The sequence below is a fragment of the Pinus tabuliformis genome, chromosome 1_2 (assembly GCF_031772625.1).
Source record: "Pinus tabuliformis cultivar Carrire ecotype Pingquan chromosome 1_2, CPIR1, whole genome shotgun sequence".
NCBI classification, from domain to species: Eukaryota; Viridiplantae; Streptophyta; class Pinopsida; order Pinales; family Pinaceae; genus Pinus; species Pinus tabuliformis.
This window is the reverse complement of record NC_142298.1, coordinates 612253894-612280360: the sequence shown is the minus strand read 5'-3', so window position 1 is coordinate 612280360 and position 26467 is coordinate 612253894. Positions and strand designations below refer to the sequence as shown.

Genomic DNA, 26467 nt, shown 5'->3' with positions numbered 1-26467 from the left:
CGTTTATGAAGATCCTGTTGTCACCAGGTTTCACAAGTTAGTCCATAAAAGAAAATTGCAATAAAAATAACTTCCTAAGTCTATCTCTAAATGATCATTCTTGGCAATGGTGCCAAAATGTTGGTTCTAAAATCCTAATGCAAATTAGAGTTTCATTTACTATCAATTTGGGTAAGTAAAGTTCGAGGATCATCCAATATATAAGGACTTAGAGACAAACTAAACTAACCTAGGTGAAGAAATGCCAAAGCTCCCTTACATGAGGTCTTTCATTGGGATCTCCAACACCTATTTAGTCATTTAACAAAATGAAATCTAAAAATTAAAAGACATTAATGACAAGGGTAAGAAATATTGAAACTCCCTCACAGGAGGCTATCCATTAATATTTCTAACCATCTTAATCAATAAACTAAGAAATGAAGGCATTTAAACATAATTTAAATTGATTATAGGAAATATTAAAGATCTCTTACATGATACTATTCATTTATATTTCCAGCATCAAGATCTTTAAACTAATGAAATTAAAAACATAAATGAAAGCTTACTATACCAAAACAAGTATGCAAGTGAGGCAATGGGGGCCCTCCATAGCTCCACAAGCACACCTAGAAAGAAGTCAAATGTAGAAGAAAATCTAATCCACTTTATTTATCGTCAATTTCAAATTGCAATTACAAGCTCCAAGTTCTACATTCCAAGAGGTTCTAAACTCTCTATTACAATGATTCTAAAATCTAAAATTACAAATGCAGGACTAAGTTTCTAAATTCTAAAAATCAAGATTACAAATGAAGGAGATAACACTCCTATTTATACAACAAGATGAGATAACAAACTCATAATGATGATCCACTATTCCCTCCTTTGATCCACATATTTCTCAACCAATGGTGACACATAACCCTATCCTCCATGATCTTCTCCATGAGGTCCATGATCTTATCCATGAGGTCCATGATCTCCTCAAATTCGAATTTGAACATAGAGTGCCACATAAGGGTGCCTTAGAAGCTTCCTTTGTACCTACACATGTCAACAAACTCATTCTAATTGTTAGGTATAAGTATATGGATATTATTTTCTAAAGTTTAACCACAAATTCTCTTAAAAATACTAATAATTAATAATGTTTTGGAAAACACAATGATAACCCATTTAATGATGAAAGTGAAGCTAATGTGATGACATGGTGGTGGAATAGCGGTGAGAAAACGTATGGATGGAGAGAAAGTTGATGTTGAATGGTGTGAAAGTGGATGTATTTTAAGGATAATTCTTAGGCCTGACAATGACTGTGAAGCCTCATTCCCCTTATTTCTCCTTTGTGCATAACTACTTATATTTAGAGACCTAAACCATTGATATCTAAAACAAAGAGGTAGGGTAATAGAATATACCCTTCCCTAATTCACTGAGACATGTTGAAAGTAGTGGAGGGGGGTATATTGATCAATATAGAGAAAAAGGGAGAAGAGAATAAAGAAACTAACCACTCAATCCATTCATCAGAGAAGTTGAATGCTTTCAACACATAAAAAAGATAAGTCCAATTAAGCTCATAAAATTCTTTTGAAAACTCCAACTTGAGGACCATGCCTACTGTTAGAGCCTAGATTTACCTTAGGCTGATAAAGGTAGGATCCAGGGCCAACATCAAACCACGCTTAACCTGGTAGCTAGCCCTACCAAGTCAGGAGAGGGATCTCTCTAGGTCAATCTCAACAAAATATGATCACTAAAAGCTTGAGATGACTGATATAACTATTGATCTTGGGCTAGGTATGTGTGCAAAAGAGTTTTATTGAATAAAATGATGTTTTTGCTGGCTCAAATGGGAAAGCAGATTTTTGGTGTGGGGAATGAGGCTCAGCTTTGCAAAGATCTCAATGGGGAAAGGTAGGCAACTGATTTTGACACTTAAAATTGCATGAGGTGGAAGGATTAAATAGATGAGGAGTTGAAGAGGGTAAGAGAAACCATGGATCCTCTCCAAACAGCTGAAAACATCAAGAAACTAAAGCAAACCTCAAGTAGAGCATTGCAATTTCAATGGGTTCTACTTACACTCTTGTTTGATTTAGTTAGGAAGAAACAAGATAGATAATGTCATACACAACACATAAGTAAATTCACAATTACAAAAAAAAGCACTGTACCAAAACAAAATGCCACAGGGATCCCAAAGAGTGCTGCAAATCCTGGTCTCAATTCCTTAGCCAAAATGCTGATATGAGTGTACAATGGAGCTCAAGGTTTTCTCAAAAGTCCAACCATGCTAATGACTGAAAAACTACATAACATAGACAAGAAATAGCTCATCCTGGCCTCTAGGGGTCGAGCTGACATGTTTAGGAGCTGTTTCAACTAATTCTAAAGTGAGAACTAGAAATCAGGCAATAGAACAACACGCCTCTAGAAACAAGGGAACTGATTCATTCAGTTTCAAACAACTTTTTAACAGATGAATCTACCTCCATAAGTGAAAATTTGACATATTTACATCATGATCCATCCATGTACATTGAATTACATCACAAATTTGACATTAATAAGGTGAAAAAGTCAAACTGGCAAAAGATAGGCGAAAAACAGAGCATTCTTGGTCAAACTGGGCCAAATTTCCTCTATGCGCCACGCCTGATTCTCTATGCATAGTGCCTGTTTGGAGCCACTTTTGAAGGCCTTCCCAATGTCCAAATTCACTCCAAGTGTTCTTGTTGGAAAGGTCTACCTATCTACTTTCCAACCCAAGTATAATTTTCCAATTTGGCCTCCATTCGACCCTCCAAAATTCAATTCTCCCAACACTGCTTCATGTGTGTCAAAATAGGGGCAGTGAGATCATTTTTTGAGTGTTTTGACCTTTTTGAGGGCTCAAAACCTGTCCAAATTTCTTGGCCATTGGGAGGAGAGCATGCTTTTTCATGCCAAATCCAAAAATTCTGAGTTTTTGTCATTTGGAGGCTCCTATCAAAAGCGAGCGGCAGGTGGCGCGACGCATAGAGCAGAAAATCCTTTTTTTTTGTGCCAAAAATTCCAAAAATGCAAAATTTGCCCCAAATTTTTTGAAATTTGGGCTGAGTCTTCTTCATCAAGCATTATGTTGGGCCAAGGAAGCCTCAACCAATATCTAAAGTCCTCCATGCTCCTTTTGCCTCCTTGATGCTCTCTTCAATTTTGCCTTCAAGCTCCTGATTCTAGCTTGGCACACCATATTCTTGACAAATAACGATATGTCATGTTTCTCAACGTATTATTCTCATTGATAACCTTTTATAACCTCCTCTCCAAGTGGATATTGGCTCTTTCAAGCCATGACTCCCGATCGGCATTAGTCTCTTGCTCAAGTGAAGTGATCTCCACCCCCCTCCTTTGGGCAGCTTGGTGATTCTCCCGAATGTTTTGCAACTCCATAATCACTTGCTGATCTTCAAAGCTACTTATTTCTTTGCTCCAAGTACTGTATTGTCCATTTAGCCCTTTCCAAGTTGAGGGACAAGGCATTGATGTCCGCCTGCTGCTCTTGAATGACTTCTTTGAGATTTGTGCTTTGCGGGCCCATATTCGTATCATCACCCTCAATGAGAATGAAATCAGTCTCCCAATCACCTGATCATCCTTCATCCTGTAGTGGCCTCTTGCCTTTGTCCTGAACCTATTGTGCTGATGACAAAAGCGGGACCCTTTCCACCTCGGGTGGAGATAATACTCGCTTAGCTGTTGCGAACAACCATCTAGTGCCCTTTTGATAAGTGATAAACATCGGCATACTAGCGGTCTGTGTCTCATGACCCTCATGCTAATATGAAGGTCCACCTATCTCATGTATAGTCTCTGAAGGTCCCTGAGGAGCTGTGAAAAACTCACGAGAAATGAAGTCCTCCCAAGTGATGCCTTGTAAGCCAAGCTGATGGATGACCACAATTTTAATGACAGAAAAATGATATATACCATTGAACTGTTGCTGAGGAGTCTTGTGCTGTACTAGGGTGGTCATCTTCTCAATGTTTTGGCACATGAAGTAGGGGAGGTTCATCATCCTCACCCTGGTAAAATGCATCAGCAATTTGATATGATAAGCATATAAACAGGAAAACCGGCCCTCACAGCTGAAATACTTCACGATCAGTTTCATTAAAGGAGCATATGAATCTTTGAGGTACCAAAAAGGAAAAAATCTCCTGAGATGTCTCAAATCAATGGGTTTGATGTATGGTTCATAATGCTATCGGTCAATTTGTTGCCTCTTGTTCAACTGCTCTCCAATTTTAGGAATACCAGTTGCTAGTGAAATATATTTTGGTGTTAATGTGAAAGTGACACCAGCTAGAGTGGCTTGACCATCATGTAAATGCAACACAAACAAATGAGCCAACTCATGGTGAAACTGAATGCTAGCAACCTTCTCACAAAATTCATAGTAGGACTGGTGCTAAAAACAAGTGATGGCAAGAGGGCAGGCCTGTAACTCAGCAAGAGTGGTTGTTTCTTCTCGAATATGCTTGCCACCTCTATGAGGCCTCAGGGTGCATGTACCTCTGTAGGTGAGTCACTGTGTGTCTCCTCTTCATAAGCATATGAGGGATCAGATTCCATCTCTGCTAGGTGGATGAGCTGTCTTGATGAGAAGTAGGTGATTTATGATGTTTTTGATTTCTGCCACCAAGGGGAAAAGTGATATGAGGGACTGTAGAGGGAGGGAAAAATGAGGGATTTAGGGACTGTTGGGATAGGTTTTAGTTAAGGGAATAGGGAATTAGAGAGTAATTTGGGAGCTTTTGGTATAGGACTAGGGTTTGGGAATTTGTATTTGGGATTTTGGGAAATGGGAATTGGGGTAGGAATAAATGATGTTTTAGGAATGTATGAATTTAGGGAATAGGGGAATCAAGGAAAATGAGTGAGGGAGTGGAAAGGTGAGGGAATAACAAAATTGACTTGGCAGCCAAAACAACAGTTTCAAACCCTAGGCAGTAGTTTCCTTTGAGAGATTTCAAGGGATAGGGTTTGATTTCTTTTTAAACAATCACCATAAGACAACCACCATAAAATTTGTAGAAAAATATTTCACTAGCCAAGAGGAGGACTGTACTTACTTATACACTGGAAGATTTGGGTGATTTTGGCATTTTGGAGAAGTTGCTGAAGATTTTGGGCCTGCCGGCTGTTGGGTGAAACTATGTTCGTTTAATTCTGTTGTAGTACTTCACAACTATTTAATTTGTCAATATGAGGTCCGTAGACTTATGAGACACATGCACTATATATGCAGGACTGAAGTGGAACTAATCTACTCTAATCTAAATTACTGAAATCAAATTAATCCAAGAAGGCATTGAAACATTAACTATGAAAGCAAGAAATTGCATAAAGGAAAAGCAATACAAGATGTGAAGAATTGAATGACAAACAACATATGTGAGCTCACAACAATAAAACTATGTCAAATTATATTACAAGAACCAAGTTACAAATCATGAAAGCATAAAAATGAAAAGCTAAGAATTCCTTTCCATTATTCTCCATCAAAATGAAGAGAGAGCACTCTCTTATATACATGAGGAAGATAACCTTCTCATAATTACATATCCAATATTCTCTCAAGCACTCTCAACTAATTTCCATTATTAAAAGATATGATCCCACAAATCTCTCAAGCATTTTTAACTACTTTCCCATTATTACAAAATATGATGCCTTTGAATCCCCCACAAATCTCTCACATATCTTGGATAAGATATGCCAACCAAATCCTCCATGCTTTTCTCCTTAGGAATTGGATGAGATATGCCAACCAAATCCTCCATGCTTTTCTCCTTAGGAATTGGATGAGATATGCCAACCAAATCCTCCATGATTTTCTCCTTAGGAATTGGCTTGCGTAATTATCTCCTTAATATGGTGGAGGAGATATGGATAAGTCTCTTTCACATATTTCCTACACATCACAAAACTCACATATTCTTGAGATATATATAAAAATATGTACATTTTCTAATATTTAGTCATAAATTCACTTATAATACAAAAATGAATAAAATGGAAAATAAGAAGGTGAAACCCAAATGTATGTATGAAAATGATATGATAAAAGGTTAATGGGATGATGAAATGTAAGGAATAGTGAAGAAAAAGGTGGATGAAAATATGACATTTTTGAGTCCCAACATCCTCCCCAACTAAATTTGTTGCATGTCCTCATGCAACCATGCACGGGTATCTTTTAAGAACATTTGGCATATTTAAATTTGGCTTTACATGATGATGTCTTTAATAATGAATGTTTCCAGGATATGTGAGAGACATGAGTAACAATTTACATGTTCTTATTGTTGGTTCTTGTGTGACAACAATGAATATGGTTGGTTCTTGTGTGACAACCATAAATACAAATAATGTTGGTTCGTGTGTTAACAACATTCATTTCATTTTCTGTTCTCTTTTCTTCAATAATAATGTAAACACTCACTGGAAATCATAATGTTCATAAGAAAGCCCTTTTGTAATATTAATGAAGCATGCCAATATTACGTATGAAGCAAACTGCAACAAAGTATTATTGGAAAATAAATGTTGGTGAATGGTAAATGAGAAAAATGGAGTGATAGTGGTGAAGAAATGGAATCATGGAAGCGAATATGTAGTGAATATAGTTCTCCCCCCCTCAACTGAATGGGTTGCATGTCCTCATGCAACCTAACATGGCTCACGAAAGGAAATGTAGCATGGTGAGGGAATTTTCCACAATTTTCAATTTAGCATATAAGGAATTGCATGATTAAAGATTAGAAAACAACATACCTCTACTTACCCAAGAATGATGAACTATGCAATAGGAATGTAGCTGCTGCTGCTGCTGGATCAGGAAAATGTGACTGATGTTGTTGTAACTGGATCCTGGGAAATGAAGGAATCTGAACTGCTGATGCTCAATCATAGAAAAGATAAATGCTGAAAGTGGAACTGTGGTACTCTCTCATAGATCAGAATGCATGCTGCTGTAACTGCTGAGGGAGTCGTGAAAAAGAGTGTATAGTCTTCACCCGCTACAAACCCGATGGTACAATTATAAACATGTGAATGAATGTGTCGATGTCGAGCATGAATAGAAATCATTGGATTACCAGCCATTGATGTATGTCGTTAACCAATTCGAGGCAACTCACCATTGATGTCAATGAGTGCCAAGGTACCGGAGCACATCTTGCGAAGTGCGAATGGATGTGTCGAGGTCAAGCCACTTGTAAGATCTGAAGATCAAATGACATTGATGTATTCCCATGATCACCAACGAGAGAACTTGCCATTAAGGCATGCAAGCCTCTAGGTACTCAAAAGGAACTCTAGTCTATTTCCCAGATAAGGTGCTGATGTCGATGGGGCAAGACTTGTTGAAAGGTGGGCCTTAAGGAATCCCACACCAGTCAACGCGAGTTTGTACAAAAAGATTTGGTAGGACTATAAATGGAAAGAACTCATGGAAAAGCAGTGTGGATCAGCATGGCAAGGAAATCAAGGTAATGTAATCATGGAAAGGGAATGCATTTTATTCAGAAGACAAACTAGAAGGCAAAAATAAACTGAAAATGATAAAGGGATGTATGCGATTCAGAAAAACAGGCGTGTATGAAGTCGTGAAAGATAAGGAAATGGAAGATGGGCTGCAACACAAGGATGGTATAGGTGTTTGGAAGGAAAAAGGGAAGTAATCATGACGCAAAAGGATTTTTGTGTAGTGGAAAATGTCATGATATGTGTAGTGAAGAATTTGTTCCTTCAAGCATCCAATGATGCATGTTTCATTGTGATTTCGAAAAATCACTTTTGCATGAGATTGTCTTCAACTTTGAGCACCATCCCTGCATAAAAATTGTCACCTTTGTGTGCCATCTCCATTGATCATTCCTGTATGAAGTGACTCAAAAACAAATTAGCGCATTTTCAAGAATTTATGAAATGTCCATTTGTAAATTATTTTTCGAAGTTACACTAATTGTGGATGAAAAGGGTGTCGTATCGTAATGTTGAGCTTTCTGCATAAGCTTCTCGTTGACCTACACAACACCAATCTCATTTATCTTGTTAGTATATGCATCCTAACTTTTGCCCATAAATTCACAAAAAATCCAACATACTTTGATTTCCCCCCAACTAGAAATATTGCATGTCCCCATGCAATGTATTCATTGATTGTGCAATACTTTTTCAAAATGTTTTTATTGGTTTGCAGGAAAATTGATTTAAAACATTTGAAAAGGCTTTTGTATCTTTTTGGGGAAGTAGTTGGTGTTATGAAGTTTGATGTAAATGAATGAGGGCAATTTTTTTTTTTAACTTTTTTAATTTTTAATTTTTGTTTATTATTATTACTATTATTATTATTTTTATTATTTTTTAATTTTATTTTTTTTTGTCATGTGATGTTCAATAGATTATAGAAAATCCATGTGAAATTTAACTAGGCAAAACAAAAATATGAGTAATTCCATCCTTTCTGTTATCATTTTGGCTTACAGAATCTCTGTTTTGATTAATGAAATCGATGATGTCCTCCTTTGACCTATCTCCCTCGTAGTTTCCAACCTTGCCAGTTTCTTGCAATGTCCAAACCAAGGTGCATAGAACTCCACAAGTACATTTTTGTCAGAATAGATGACCATTTCTTGCAGAGTATCTGCCACAACAACTTTTACAGGATCATCATTCGTTTAGATTTTTCTAACTCTTGATATGTAACTTTGAATTCCTCTGCTTTGTCTGCAGTAAAATTAAAAAAAACAAGGCCTTGGCATCTGGGCTGTTGAAGAATTTGATAACATGAGAATGACTTTCAGGGTCCTTAGTCAGAACTGCTACAAGGGGAATACTGGCTTCTTCAACAAACTTCTCGAATGAATCAACATTGAAATCCTGAGAGTCAGAATATCGCTCATCAAAAGGCTGAAACAGCCGAACGAATGGTGGGTTTATTGGAGAATCCTTCAAAGGAAGGAATGTAGGATCGGATGTATGACCAAAATCATATTCGGAATGCATTGTCTCAGTGACAGTAGTGAAATTGGTATATTCCTCACCCTCAAAGTTTGAGAACACTCCAACTATGAATACTTTCTGGTCACCAATAAGGCTAGTGGCCTCGTCGGAAGATTTGATTTCCACAGATGCGGGACACGAGGACTTTTATACTCCTGAACACTTGACCCTCCCTTCCTAATGATCTTCAGAGTTGGAAATCCCTTTACATCATATTCACTAGCCAAAGCTTTATTCGTTTCTTCATTAGTATCAACTTTATCCAAGACAATGGACCCGCGAAGAGGAGTGGTATTACTCCTCAGAACAAAGTCCCTTAATAATACATTGCAGGTAGCAAGGAAGGATCAAGGATGGATATGGAAGCTTTGGGAAGGAAGTTGGGTCTTGCAGAGGACAAGACATCTATTAGAAAAGCCGAGGAGCTGAGGCGCCTTAGCAATGTTCATTTTGATTCCTCAACATTTGGTGTGGGCGAGGTCTGCAAATCTGTGCTCTGCTTTGAGTTAGCCGCTGCCAAATGACAGGTTCCTTTTGATAGACAGAAGGCCATTAAGCTCAGTGGCATGTCAAAGAAGGCCTACACAAGATCCTTGAATGCGATGCAGAATGCTCTCGGTGTCAGGCCAAAACTAGACATAAGAGAACTGGCAATCCAATTTGGGTGTCTTAGATTAATTGGGTCTGCCCAAAGAGCATTGTCTTTATACAAGGATAGATTTGTAGCTGCATTTCCTGAGTCTCGGCGTTCAAGTGCTGATTTTAGTCGTCCTGTATTTACTGCAGTGGCATTTTACTTGTGTGCAAGAAGGAACAAGCTAAAAGTGGACAGGACAAGATTGATTGAGATTTGTGGTACATCCGATTCAGAATTCTCAAGTGTTGCAGCATCCATGAATGACCTTTGCTTTGATATTGTTGGAATTTCCAAAGAAAAGATGGACTAGAGGTGTCTAGTTTGAAGAGACCCAAGAAAATGCAAAAACATGCTTACGAGGAATGGAAATCTTAAGTCCTTGCATCAAATGAAACATTTAAAGCCACAAGACTTGAAAAGAAAGGAAAACAAATGAGACTCAGTTTTGTAAAGAAGCCTCCACAGACTGTACCTCTTGAAGGCTCATAGCAAACACGACAATCTTGGCTGATTTTATGCAACTTGACTTGTTTATCAGATCATGTACTCCAAAAGTCGTATGATTTGGATTACAAAGCGATGCCTACCCTGGTCCCTTACTAGTATTGAATGGAAATCATACATGAAAAAAATTCATCTGAAGAGCTATTTGACAGGAAAAAAGGATTACAACCTGCAGTCATGTCTCTGAAATGGGTGCCATTTGGTAAAGAGAAATATGTTACCTTGAAGTGCATGTGGTATTAAGACTAGCTGCAGCTTTCTCATACTCAGGAGCAAGATGCTTACAATGACCACACCAAAGGGGCACTGGGCCAAATGAAGGATTTGATCGAAAAGTGACCTGCTTGTGAAACCACATGCTCATATAGAATGTAAGGGAACCGCCATACAGAACACAACGTTACTACAGCACCTCACATAGGTATAATGACAAGACATAGGCATAATGACATTCATTGCCAGTCAAAGCTCGGATGGGCTCATTGACTGGGCTCGGATGGGATACTCAGATACTGAACCGGGCTCGGTTTATCAGCTACTCAACTTGGTTTTGTTTGATGTTTTGTATATACAATGAATGATGCAGAGTTGTTTTTGATTTCGCTGGTTTTTTTTTTTTAATTATTAAAGGTCTAAAAAAAATGGAATTAATCCTATCTTTGAAAAACAAAAATGGTAATCCTATCTTTAAAAACAAAAATGGTTAGTTGTTAAATTTTTTTTTTTAATCAATAAAAAACTAAAGTTGAGAAAGAAACTAAACTTTCTCTTAATTTTTTTTAACAAATGGACATAATAATTTGCATATCGAAAGATGTTGGTGATGAAGCATATTGCAAAACATGAATTTATTCTTGAAATTAGTCTAAATCATCCCTATTTTCTGATCCTCGAGATCGTACAAAGACGCAGGAGGAGAGCATACTTATTCTAGGTAAAAAAAAAACTGAAAATGAAAGAAAAAACTAAAACTGAAAGCCTACCTACTCTATACTAATTAGAATTTACAAATTAGTTACGTGTAGTTAAACTTCCAATGAAGCCATTCACGTAGCAGTGACAACAATAGATTCAGTAGCAAGTTTTCAAATGAAAAATGAAAATATTCGAAAGTGAATGAGTCTAGTGGCTGTATCTGTAAATCAACTAAATAAAAATAAAAAGATGAATCTAATCTAATACTTACCTGGAACCATTGTTCGATAAAGCTTTGATAAGCACAGTTTCTCTCACTCAGATCATGTTGTAACTCCTGTTCTTCTTCTCTGATCTGCTGCTCTTCTTCCTCGATCTCCTGTTCGAATGGTTGTTTGCCATCAGATACACAGGATTCTTCAGATGTTGAATCTTCATTTATTTCTTGGGGAGTAGTTGAACCTTTAATTCTTGTCAAGATCTCCTCTTCCAAGGAAGAAGAGATCCTGACTTCTGCTAGGATCTGAGTGAGTAGTTCCAAGCTGAAACTCATTGTTAAATCATGTTGAAAAAAAAAACAAAAAAAAACAGCACACTAAAAATTGAATTAAAAACAAAAGGACCATAAAAATAATATTGAATTCAATACTCAATTAAACCCTCTTACAAGGACTGCTCATTAATTGAGTAATTGAATGCTTCAATTATAACCATGAACCATGAATTCATCAAACATTCTTCACAGTTGTGAAAATCAAACACACTTGCAGAAATTGAAATTCACACTTGCATAAATGTAAACACGCCCTACATGCTCTGATCCATAAGAGGTCGAGCCCGTTACGGTATCTTGAATGCGATGCGTAGGCTGTTCCCCACATCTTACCGCTTTAACACCTCAGAGTTAGGAACATGTCTAAACACACTTGCATGAAAAATCAAACTAAACTTCAATCCATCGTGCCTCCCCGGCAACGGAGCCAAAATGTTGGGTGAAACTATGTTCGTTTAATTCTGTTGTAGTACTTGCCCAACTATTTAATTTGTCAATCCAAGGTCCGTAGACTTACGAGACACATGCACTATATATGCAGGACTAAAGTGGAACTAATCTACTCTAATCTAAATTACTGAAATCAAATTAATCTAAATTACTGAAATCACATTAATCTAAGAAGGCATTGAAACATTAACTATGAAAGCAGGAAATTGCATAAAGGAAAAACAATACAACATGTGAATAATTGAATGATAAACAACATATGTGAGCTCACAAAAATAAAACTATGTCAAATTATATTACAAGAACCAAGTTACAAATCATGAAAGCATAAAAATGAAAAACTAAGAATTCCTTTCCATTATTCTCCATCAAAATGAAGAGAGAGAACTCTCTTATATACATGAGGAAGATAACCTTCTCATAATTACATATCCAATATTCTATCAAGCACTCTCAACTAATTTCCATTATTACAAGATATGATCCCACAAATCTCTCAAGCATTTTTAACTAGTTTCCCATTATTACAAAATATGATCCCTTTGAATCCCACACAAATCTCTCACATATCTTGGATAAGATATGCCAACCAAATCCTCCATGCTTTTCTCCTTGGGAATTGGATGAGATATGCCAACCAAATCCTCCATGCTTTTCTCCTTGGGAATTGGATGAGATATGCCAACCAAATCCTCCATGATTTTCTCCTTAGGAATTGGCTTGCATAATTATCTCCTTAATATGGTGGAGGCGATATGGATAAGTCTCTTTCACATATTTCCTACACATCACAAAACTCACATATTCTTGAGATATATATATAAATATGTACATTTTCTAATATTTAGTCACAAATTCACTTATAATACAAAAATGAATAAAATGGAAAATAAGAAGGTGAAACCCAAATGTATGTATGAAAATGATATGATAAAAGATTAATGGGATGATGAAATGTAAGGAATAGTGAAGAAAAAGGTGGATGAAAATATGACATTTCTGAGTCCCAACACCAGCCATATGCGCCGTGCATCAAACCCAACGCACCGCGCCCTGTGTATGCGCCGCACTAGTGTAAATTTGAACTGGAGATTGCGGCCCTATGCGCCACGCCTGTTATGTGTACCATGCCAGTTGCCCAATGTGTCGCGCCTCTGTCTTGGGGCGATTTTTCACTAACTTTTTCTTACTTGCTCACCAACATGACTTTGCTTTTCCCAACTTTGTCTTTGAGTGCAAATGAGCTTTTAAAATTGGAGAAATGACTTATATACAAGGAGCCTTTAAATTTTTGGTTTGCAAAACCCACTTTTACAATGTTTTGAAGATGACTTTATTTTAACTCTATTTTGGGCTTTTTCACTTTATTAGAACATGTGATGACTTGAATGACTTATGTTTTGTTTGTTTTGCAGGGGGTTGGAGCTATTGAGGCTAAGAAAAGTGACCAGGGTTGCAGGTGAAGTAATTTACATATGAAGGGAATAAAATTACATGAATTTATACAATAAAATCTAAAAATACCCTGTTTTTCCTCAAAACAGAGTTTTGAGGAAAAACACATCTCTGAACATTTGATCATGAAATTTATTGATATTGGAACCTCCTCATGTGCTAGCTGGTTATTATTGGACTTTTTGAAACCATTTTTGATGAAACCCTAATGAAACCCTAGACCTAAATGACAATGAAACCCTAGGAAAGACTTTTGTAATTTTTAAGACAAAAAGGTGACTGTATACAATTTTTGATGAATAAACATGAGCTGGCAGGTAAATTACATGAGGGAAACTGTAGGAGAAGCCACTATCGTCAGGTGATCCATGCGCCTAATGGAATGCAGCTGACTGGGTGGGACACCTAATATGCAATGCAACAAGAGGATTTGATCTCTGACGGAGGGATGAATATATCGACACTAACACCTACCTTTTTGTACTTCTTCATGGAATGAATGAATTAATGTGTGACCACTACACCATCCAAAATCTATCTTCCTCCACAGCCATATTGTTCCTTGGAGATGAGCGAGGGGAGTAGGGTCTTGAGTCTATTAGCAATAATTTTAGATAGTATAATGTATATCACATTGCATAGAATGATTGGTTTGAAACCATTGGGATCAAACATATGAGACGAATTAGGAGCCAAAGTAGAAAAAGCAACATTGAGTGCCAAGAGGACTGAGTGTAATTTCCTTGATTCCTCAACCAAAGTTAAGGTTTCGTTTCCTAAGTAGGGAAACAAGTTTACTAGAATTCAGAGGTGAATTTGTCGGTCTCAGAGCTTTAGTCTAGGGAAATCCCATGAATTATTCATCGAATTCGTATAAGGTGATCTATTTCATGACCAGGTCATTCCGATATTTTGTAACCATTCACAAAATGTGATCCAGGATTTTCCCAATAGTTGGTAGATGGTTGGGGGAGGAATCTTTTATAAGATTTAGATAGAATGATGTAATTTTTATTTCTATATAATTGTGATATGTTATGTTCTTCCCATAAAATTTATGAGGGGAAAAATGATTTTTGTGACAATTCTTTAGTATCAACTTGTGAAAGAAATGAGTATTTGTTTCCACTTTGCTAAGCGAATTGATCCTAGATTTTTGCTTCCAAATTATTTCTTATTGCTTCATTTCTTCCTTCAACTTAGTTAATATTTTTCTCTCCTTTATCTCTAGGGGTTTGGAGTATCCCTTTGTTATTATTTATAGATTTTTTTGTAGATTCAACAACTCTTGTAATTTTATAAAGCACAAGACAACAATCTACTCTCCTCTTAACAACAGAAACCAATAATGATCAATGAAAAGAATAATAAGAAAGAGGAAGAATATCAACCACACATAACACAATATTTCTCTTAGGAAAGAAACTGATCAAAAACTCGACTATCTATATTGCATTAATTAGAAATACAAGAAGAAAGTACAATGCTTTTTCTCACTTGAACAATCCCTGCACAAGAATAATCAACTCTCTACCTCACAAGTCCGCTCTAGAAAACACTTAGCCAATTATGCTGCCTATCAAGCACCTATTTCCTTGCACAATTCCTAAGAGGATCAAACCATATTTAATTCATAGATCCTTCTTTGAAAACTATGCAATCGAAACTTAGGTCCATAATTGATTGCATTCATGATCTGTACAACTCGGAAAATCATACAACTGATAGTACATTGTCCCTACACTCTAGATTTAATTGGGTCTTTCTCTGAACTAACATGAACAAGTTTCACTTCAGTGGATCTCTAATTATTTGGAGTAGCACCAAGGATACATCAGTGCATCAACTCACTACTAGACCTCTACTAGTTCCTCCAACAGTTAGAACCAGTTTAACTGACCATAACTTAGTCAAACTGAGTTATCTAAATACTACTCAAATAAACTCATCCTTGACCCCTAAAATTTAGGGATCACACATACATGGCTACAAAAATACTTCCAACTATAAATTCCTAAGTTAATTAAGTCAGTTAATCTTAATTAACTATTTACAACTTGTTATGAGAATAGAATTTGATTTTAATTCACAATTTAATTCAAGAACAAATTAAACTGGAATTTTTTGTTACCATTTATCAATAGTCCCGCTCAACAAGAAAGGGATTATCGACTACTCCGATGCTGTCTCTGTGAAACTCAAATTTACATCTTGACAATGCCTTTGTCAAAATGTCATCATCTTGGTCCTTTGTGGGAAAGTATTCCAACAACATAATTCGCCTCAATACACAATCTCGAAGATGATGATATCGGATATCAATATTGTTGGACCGATCATGAAAAACTGTATTTTCATAGAGTTTGATATGTCAACTATGATTATCACAATAAATAATAGATGGATCCATCTACTGAATAAACAAACCAACTAAAATCTTCATCATCCAGATGGCCTCACATGCTAGTTAACTTGTAGCCATGTACTCTACCTCTGCCGAACACAGTGCAACCGATCTCTGTTTCTTTATGTACCAAGAAATAGTTGCTGACCCAATACTAAGGATCCCTCCTGATGTGCTCTTCTTGTTGGATGGACTCCCTACCCAATCTGCAATAGTGAAGCCTTGATGATTCACTCCCTTTGTCCATATGTACCATAATCCATAGTGAATAGGGCCTCTAAGGTATCTCAACACATGATTGGCCACCTTATAATACAATGTGGTAGCCCTAACCATCGCTTAACTAATTTGGTTAATTGCATATCACATGTCTTGTCATGTGTTCACAAAATACATGAGTGAAACCACAAGCTGTCTGTAAATGGTAGCTTCCACTACTTTATCCTAAGTAGTATCCTCTTTCCTCCAAGGACCCACTAGAGTAGTCTCCATAGGTTTACTACTCTACATGTGGAACCTTTTCAGTATCTCATTGTCATACTTTCCCTAAGAGACAAAAAGTTCCCATCACCTTGCCATACTTTCGTGCCGATAAAGTAGGGCATGAGCCCCAAGTCCTTCATTTCAAACTTTCTTACAAGATCCTCATTGAAAGACTTGATCAGATTATCATCACCTATCAGAATGAAATTGTCGACATATAAAGAAAAGATCAACAATTTACCTTCCATCACAATGTCATAGAGGCTCAGAACCACTTCACTTTTTTTGAAGCCCAACCCAGTGAAGTAGCTATAGATCCTGGTCTACTGAGCACAGGGTGCTTGCTTCAACCCATACAATGCTCGCTTCAGTCGGAACACATGCGACTCATAGTCAAAGGTGTAAAAACCTTCAAGCTGCTCAATAGACACCTCTTCCTCAATCTTTCCATTAAGGAAGGTTGTCTTTACATCCCTTTGATGTATCTTCCAAGCCATCTACTATGATAGTGCCAATATGGATTTGATCGATGAGTACCTTACAACAGGAGAAAATGTCTCATCATAGTTAATCCCCTCTTCCTAAGAAAATCCTTGGGCCACAAACCTGACCTTATGTTTCTCCACACTACCATTCGCTACTTTATTTCCTTTGTAAATGAAATGGGAGCTCACCACTAACATGTCTACTGGTCTTGCGACCACTTCCCAAACATTGTTACGAACAATTGAGTCATACTCTTCCACCATGGCATCTACCCAAATTGGTTTCTACACTACCTCCTCAAAGGAAGATGGCTCTGTCTCAACACTTCCAGTCATAAGATCCATGTATCCAGTGTACCTCTCATGTGACCTCTTTTGCATATGTTATGATGTGGGTGCTCCCAAATTCTCTCTCACATCCTACAATAACTTGTCAAAATATCTAGTGCACTTTCTCCCATCTACGAAAGACTCTGCGTGAGTGGATGTCTCCACTTCTGGATCCTCTGCATGTGGCTGATCCACATCAATATGAGGCTCCTCAACCTTAGGAGCTAAAAGCTCCTCAACCGCATGTAGTTGAAGCTCCCTCTCAAGGGAACATTGCATGGCCTTCACCTCATTGAATCTAACATCCCTACAAACCATTGTCATCTTGTTGGTCAGAAGGTACATCCGATAGTTGTGAGGTGTATCAGTGTACCCCACAAATATCCCTAGCTCTATTGTTAGCTCAAGAATCTTCCATGCATATATGGTCTGTTGGGTTCCTATAATACTAGTAATTACCCCATTACTATTGTAGTTGCATCCCTTATTAATATTTTGTGCCCCTATTATCCCCATATTGTTATTACTGTGCCCCATAGAATCCCTCTATTGTTATTTTTGTGGCTTTATATTATTATTGTTAGTTCGACTGGGTTATATTGAGATTCCTTAGACTCCTATATATAGAAAGGAGGTTTTCTCATTTGAATCATCCAAGAATTGTACATTTATGTAATGTAAAGGAGGTTTCCCCCTTTAAGAGGCTAAATTATAAGGCGTTTATCTATCTTTTCTATCTTTTCTTGAGCTGGTATCATAACATTTGGTATTAGAGCTTTGGATTCTAGGGTTTCGCTGCTCCAAATAGGTCATCGTGGAATTTTCGCTATAACCTTTTTTCTGTGATGTTTCAAAAGTTACAAAAAAAAACCATTTGAGAAGAAATCACGCTGAACCTCGGGTCCGAATTTCAGAGCTTTTTGCGCTATATTTGCAGAGATATGATTTGAGGAAGTTGGTCCTTTTGCAGACTCCTGAATTACATTCCAAACAGGTGACCTAGGGAAAATCGTCATAACTTTCTCTCTGGGGATCGGATTGAAATATTGTCAGAAGGTATAGAAAGAGGATGTATTGTAGTTTCTTGTATGCATTTTTCAGATCCAAAGGTCGAAACAATGACTCGTGGCACATCGTACAAGTTCGCTCTACTGAACTAGTCTATAATCAAGTCAATGTGGGAGATTTCGCATAACTCTACCTTGGAGAATCCAATTTGGGTCAGACTTATGGCATTGGAAAGAGGACATAGAGGTCTACTATAGGTCAAAAATTCAGAACTAGATGATTGGAAAGTACAGAGATAAATTAGAGGCAATATCGAGCTCCTACAAAGTGAAAAAAGGTGTGTAGATTTTCTTAAATTTTTACTTAAGAGTGGTTTGAAAATTTATTTTGAAGGAATTCAAAGTGCATAGTAGAGCATTATTATCGGTAACTGAGGCCCCGAGGGAATAAAATTCAAACACCTAGCAAGCAACCTGAAAGCTCTACCGTGACTCATGAAGAAGAGGAAGAAATGCTACATGATATATCAAAATTACAAGAACAAGTGCAACAAATGTCACTGTCACAAAAGCTAACAGAAGCTAAGATAAATGGCGTGGAAGCTAAGATGAATTGCATGGAAGCTAATATGGACAACTTGAAGATAGATTTGAACACAAATTTGAAGACAAGCATGGTAGATTTGAAGACAGATTTGACAAATTTTCTACAAGAAATACTTACCAATGGTGAAAAGGTAGTAAAGGAAACTCATGATGTGAACAAAAGAAATGTTAATCATGATTTCTTAGACTCTAATGTGGGATCAAAAACCCACCATAGCCCAAAAATCGATATGAGGAAGTTTGATGGCAATGATCTCGCAACATGGATATTACAAATGGAGCAATTTTTCGATCTCAATAATGTGCAAAACACACAAAAGGTATGTATTGCAACTTTATATTTGGAACCAAATCAGTTTGTATGGTATCAATGGCTTTGCTCTCATAAAAAAATTATCACTTGGGCAATTTTTACGGAACAATTGATAGCACATTATGAGGATACAAAAAGAAACACTTGTTTTAGCCAATTGATAAGTCTCAAACAAAAGGGCTCAATAATGGAGCACATTGAGGAGTTCCAAAAATTGAACATAAGGGTAAAAGATATTCCAGAGGAGCATAGGATTGATGTGTTCATAGGGAATTTAAAGGATAATATCCAACATGATTTTCACCTTTGGGAACCTGATTCATTAGAGAAGGCATTCAGGTTAGCAAGAAAAATGGAAAGCAAAATTATGGCAACCAGGAAGCATACCACTCACAACTATAAAGATGGAAGTGTGGTTGCTCCTAGTCTTCCACAACCTATAAGGTTGACACCACAAAAATTGGAAGAAAAAGGATCAAAATGGCTTTGTTACAGTTGTGATAGAAAATACACTAAAGGTCATAAGTGTGTTGAGAAGAAATTATTCTACGTAGATTGTGAAGAGGAAGAAGAAATAGAGAAAGAAAGGTCAAAAGAAGAGGATATACTCTAGGAACAAAGCCTAGATAAAGAAGAAATGAATCTGACCATATCTTGTAATGCATTGGTGGGAATTACCACTCCTCAAACCATCAAGATAGAAGGACAAATCAAGAAGAAAAAGGTACTAGTGTTGATTGATTCAGGAAGTACCCATAATTTTATTCATTGTAAGGTAGCAAAAGAATTGAATTGCTTCTTATACCCAGCACCAGAGTGTCAAGTGATGGTTACAAATGGAGGAACAATAAATTGCTCTGGAAAGTGCCATAATATCACGCTATCAATGGGAGAATATGTATTGACTAGCCCAATGATTTCCATTCCAATGGGAGGTGCTGATGTTGTACTAGGAGTACAATGGCTACAATCCTTGGGTACAATAGCTTTCAATTTTAAAGAAATTTTCATGAAATTTTCCATGGAAGGAAAGGAGGTTGAATTAAGGGGTATTGCAGGGAAACCGGGAAAGATAATTAGCTCTAATGGTATGACAAAGCTTCTAAAAAAGGAACAAAGGGGTGTAATTGCACAATTATGTTCACTAGATGTTTCCACATTGCAATCATCTATTTCTCTAGATCTCCAAAAAGTCTTGGACAATCATTCCAAGGTATTTGACTCCCAAAGGTCTCCCACCTATTCGTGATCATGATCATGCTATTTATTTGATTCTAGGAAGTGTTTCTCCAAACATCAGGCCATACAAATATCCATATGCCCAAAAGAGTGAAATTGAATGTATGGTTGCAGAAATACTAGAGGTTGGTATAATTCAACTGAGTCAAAGTTCTTTCTCTGCTCCAGTAGTATTAGTGCACAAGAAGGATGGATCATGGTGCATGTGTTCGGATTATAGGGAGCTCAACAAGCTCACTATTAAAGATAAGTTTCCCATTCCCGTCATTAATGAATTACTGGATGAATTGCATCGATCAATTTACTTCACCAAGTTGGATCTTCGTTCAGGATATCATCAAATCAGAATGAAGACTGAAGACATTCTGAAAACAACATTTAGAACTCATGAGGGTCATTATGAATTTTTGGTCATGCCTTTTGGCCTTACCAATGCACCTTCAACATTTCAAGGTTTGATGAATTCCATTTTCAAACCATTCCTTAGAAAATTTGTGTTAGTCTTTTTTGATGATATACTAATCTACAACAAGTCTTGGAAGGATCATGTTGAACATGTTGACAGGGTGCTACAACTATTGGAGGAGAAACAATTATATGCAAAAAGATACAAATGTTTCTTTGGATTACAAGAGGTGGAATATCTGGGTCATATTGTATCTCATGAAGGATTTAAGGTAGACCCTAGCAAAATTAAAGCCATTAAGGAATGGAAAATCCCCACATCCATAAAGCATCTGCGAGGATTTCTCGGGTTAGCAGGGTATTATCGCAAGTTTGTTAAGAATGATAGGAGAATAGCAGCACCTCTAACAACATTATTGAAGAAAGATGCATTTTCATGGACTCCAGAAGCAACAAAGGCCTTCGAACATCTTAAAGAGGCAATGTGCCAAGCACCGGTCTTAGCTACACCGGACTTCACAAAAACCTTTATTGTGGAATGCGATGCTTCAGCAAATGGAATTGGTGCTGTTTTAATGCAAGATGAAAGACCCATTGCTTTTGAAAGTCGTCCAATAAAGGGAAAGTTTTTACACAAAGCTATTTATGAGAAGGAAATGTTGGCAATACTCCATGCACTTAAGAAATGGCGATCCTACCTAATGGGAAGACACTTCAAGGTAAAAACGGATCATGATAGCCTTAAATACTTTTTAGAACAAAGATTATCCTCTGAAGAGCAACAAAAGTGGATCACAAAGATGTTGGGTTATGACTTTGATATCATCTACAAAAAAGGGAAGCAAAATGTGGTGGTAGATGCACTCTCAAGAAACGATGAGGATGTGGAGGCATTGTTGTGCGTCATTTCTATTATCCAACCAGATTGGATAAACAAAGCAAGGGAGTAATGGAAGAATGATGAAGAAGTATGGGCACTTATTCGAAAGTTACAACAAGATTCCAGTACGTCTGATACACTTAGATAGCAAAATGATTCTTTATGGTACAAAGATTGCTTATACCTCTGTAAGAATTGCCAACTAAAACAAACGATTCTTATGGAATTGTACACTTCTCCCTTAGGAGGGCACTCAGGATTTTTAAAAACTTACCACAAGGTTAAGAAGGAATTTTTTTGGGATGGCCTTAAATCAGATATTCAAGAATTTGTGGCAGAATGTTTGGTTTGCCAATAAAATAAAGTTGAAACAATTAAGACACCGGGTCTATTACAACCTTTATCCATTCCAAGCCAACGTTGGGAGGAGGTTTCAATGGATTTTATCATAGATTTACCCAAGTCTGAGGGAAAGAGTGTCATCATGGTGGTAGTTGATAGACTTACCAAGTATGCACACTTTTGTGCATTATCACATCCATTTAAAGCGAGTACGGTTTCTACTGCATTTATGGAAACAATTGAAAAGCTACATGGAAACCCAAAGATTATTGTAAGTGATAGGGATCCCATTTTCATTGGAAATGTTTGGACAAAATTATTTTCTTGTCTTGGTACTCAGTTAGCTCATAGCTCATCTTATCATCCTCAATCTGATGGGCAAATTGAGATAGTAAATAGATGTTTGGAAGGATATCTTCGTTGCTTTGTATCGGATAAACAAACACAATGGGTCAAATGGTTGCCTCTGGCTGAATGGTGGTATAACACTTCCTTCCATACAGCAACAAAAATGACCCCATTTATGGAACTTTATGGATATCAGCCACCATCCATCACATCATATTTAGGAGAGATTTCTAAGGTTCAAGCAGTGGAACATCACATCGAACATCAACAAGAAGTCCTCCAATTCTTAAAGGATAACCTCGTGTTGGCACAAAATAGAATGAAACAACAGGTAGATCAACATCGCAGCGAAGGAAGTTTGATGTAGGTGATTGGGTGTTCCTACGGCTACAACCATATAAGCAAATGTCCATCAAGCAAGATAAGAAGGATAATAAATTATAACCAAAGTATTATGGTCCGTACAAGGTGTTGTAAAAGATTGGTACTATGGCATACAAATTGGAGCTTCCTGCAACTTCTTAATTGCACCCAGTTTTCCATGTTTCATGTTTAAAGAAGGTTATAGGTGACAAGCTCCCAGTTCAAACAATATTTCCAGAACTTGACAAGGAAGGAAAAATTATATTGGAACCGGAAGCAGTCACAGAAACAAGAACTCGATAGCTACGAAATTGATCAATTTCAGAGTATCTTATCAAGTGGAAGAACTTATACGCTGAAGATTCCACATGGGAGGATGAGAATTTTATACAGAAACATCCATAACTACTCAAGTTTTGAGGAAAACGCTTATTTTGAAGGAGAGGGGCATGTTGGGTCCCTATAATACTAGTAATTACCCCATTACTATTGTAGTTGCATCCCTTATTAATATTTTTGTGCCCCTATTATCCCCATATTGTTATTATTGTGCCCCATAGAATCCCTCTATTGTTATTTGTGTGGCTTTATATTATTATTTTTAGGTTGGCTGGGTTATATTGAGACTCCTTAGACTCCTATATTAGAAAGGAGGTTTCTTCATTTGAATCATCCAAGAATTGTTTATTTATGTAATGTAAAGGAGGTAGCCCCCTCGAAGAGGCTAAATTCTAAATTGTTGATCTATCTTTTCTATCTTTTCTTGAGCTGGTTTCATAACATGGTCACATGGAAATGTATTGATGACCCAAAAATCCTGAAGTGACCAACATCTAGTCTCTTCCCTAAGAAAGCCTCCTCTAGTGTACTCATCCCAAGAATCTGATGCGGGCTTTTGTTCTACAAATAAACAACTATGTTACATGCCTCATCCAATAAGTGTAGTGGTAGGCCCCGATCATGCGCATCACCCGTGCTACCCTACAATTCTCCTGTTCTTCCTTTCGACTACCCCATTTTGTTCTAGGTTATGGGGTGTCATCAACTCCCGTTTTATCCCTTCTATTGCATAGGAGTTCTTAAACTCATTTGAGACATATTCACCACTGTTATCACTCCTTAGAGCTTTAAAATTCTTCCAAAATCTTTCTCATCCAAGCTTTAAACTCACAAGACTTTGTGAAAGTTTGATCTTTCTTCTCCATGAAAAAATCTAGCATTTATGAGAAAAATTGTCAACAAATATAATATAATACCTGTGTTTTTCTGTGGATATTGTTAAGAATGGTCCCCACACAGATGAATGGAATTTCTCTAGAATCACCTTTGCTTGACTATCTTTGTCGTGAAAGGAATCTTTGGTGAATTTTCCTAAAGTACACCCTTTTCATGTGTCAAATTTCTCTAGTGTACCGTTGGGAAGACCGGTACAAATTTGTGGCATGATTTTCAAAGCGCCATGATGCAAGCGAAACAATCACCTATTCGACAACTCATAGATGTCTCGGATCCACACCTTTTCTTTTTTCGTGCTCAAAGAAACAAAATATTTTACCTCCAACTTGTAGAGATTCTTCACCTGAATACCTATCCTCTTTACCTGTCCCATGGCTATGTGACAAAGGAACATTTTTTCCTTACTAAATATCACATCATAGCATTTATCCTCCAACATGGCAATGGATACCAAGTTCTTCTTCAACACGGGAACATGCATATCATCTCTCAAGGTGAGAGTAGCATCTGACTCCCTCTGAGAGGTAACCGTACCCAATCCAGTAGCACTATACCTCCTGTCGTCACCCATATCGATATGCATATGGATATCCTTTTGCACCAGGTCATTGAAGTGCTCCTTATTTCCAGTCATGTGGAATGAAGCTCCACTATCTAGGTACCTGTTGTAGGGAAAACCTAACACCCCCCATTACTTGAAGTAATGGGGATCCTTTCCATTAATTTTTCGCTAAGCATCTTTTATGATTTTCATTTATGTTAATTGTCTTACAATTTTTTCATTTGTAGTTGTCATCGAATTTCTATTTTAATTGTTTCACTGAATCTAACTTTTCACTAGCTTTCCATTTATACTTGTTTCGACTCATTTGGTCAAACGGTTTATAAATGGCACTCCTTTGAAGTTTGATCATTTTCTCGTGTGGACTAAAAATGTAAATAAATGTATGATATTTCATTTTTGCAATTAAAATAGTCATTTATTGTAAATATTAACTCTTAGTTAATTTTTACTACTTCTTTCATTTTTCACTGGCGATCTTACAAAATGACCTAGCTAAGTTGTACAATAAATGAAAGCATGTTTCAGGATCTTGGTAATTTACTCCAATTTATTATTTTAAAATAAATTGTCAAACCCAAAACCCAAAATTGCAAAGTGACTATAGTCCAATTTGTAGGATGGTTAATTAACGTGGGCCCCACTTCACCTCCCTTCCTTTCCAAAATCCCGAAATTTTAAAATTTCGGAAATAAATTTTGCAATGCGATAGTGTAATTGTGATATATCACAAAAAAAAGTATTAAGTTGCTCATTTTTAAAAAGCTCCGAACTCCGATTTCACGATTTTGGAACTATGCAAGGGGTTAAAAAGTTTTAACATAAAGTTTTCACTCCTTATGCCTCCCAACTGCTCCACCTCACTCACCTTCACATCATCGTGACCTCACTCACCCTCCACCTCACTATTCCACTCACCTTCCTTATCACTCCAACCTCTCTTCATTAACTCCTCCACTCACCCTCCTCATCCATGGCTATGTGTGTTACATAGCATTTCATCACTGTCCCTGTACTCCCCGTTCACGATCTTGGAGGACCTCTACAATGAACCCGACATGCTTTCCCACATGAAGAAACTCCCAGTATTTCCTTGTTCATGAGCAAAATAATTCCTCTTTACATCATTTCCCAAGAATCTTCCTTTTATCCCTGTTTACAAGACTGGCACTATTGACCTATTTCCCCCTCACACCAATTTGCAGAGATTAAAACTAGCCCTAGCATCGTATAGTCTGACTGAGCCCTTTTCCAATGGCCCCTCCTCTTTTGGCATGTTTTTTAAATATAGAGTCGAAGCTTCCAGCTCTAGAAGCTTCGTAACGAAAGTCTGGTAGATGGTTAGGCTAGATGGAGTCAAGGAAGTAAGTTTTGGCTCCTTTCCCCTATTAGGATGGAACAAACTCAAGAGATAAGACCTTCTCCCATGATGAGAGGAACCATTTCCCATCCATCCAAGCTATATAAACCTCTTTTTTCCCAAGCTAAACTAGTTTTTGGAGCGAGTTTCAATGATCAACAACACATATATAGCTTGTAGCTTTCTAGTGTATGTTTGAGGGAGAATAGTGTGTTTTGGTTTCGTTTGAGACTAGAGGGAAGAGGCCTTAAAAATTCCATTGTTGGGGCTATCCATGAAGTGCTAGTAGAAGTGTGGGAACCCAGATATGTTGGAGGAGACCAGCAACGTCAAGGCATTCGTTGTAATCTCTTTCTGTTTTATATGAATACAACTATTGATTGATTTCCTACATGAAATGTTATTTTATAACTTTATGGATTAATGTTCCTTGACATGTTAAGTAGGCTGAGTACAATATTGTATGCTTTCACGTTTGTTGTTGTTGTTTATTTGATTGTTTTAGGTATTCGAAGGAAGGAAATGGAAGATAGCTGGAGTCAGGAAGCAGG

General features: G+C 37.0%; 2 pseudogenes; one reads left to right on the top strand and one right to left on the bottom strand.

The window, feature by feature from the left end:
* Nucleotides 1-8695: 8695 nt before the first annotated feature.
* Nucleotides 8696-26467, bottom strand: part of LOC149207121 (protein disulfide-isomerase-like) — a 111345-nt pseudogene continuing 93573 nt past the window's right edge.
* Nucleotides 9393-10165, top strand: LOC149207122 (origin of replication complex subunit 6 pseudogene; annotated as a pseudogene).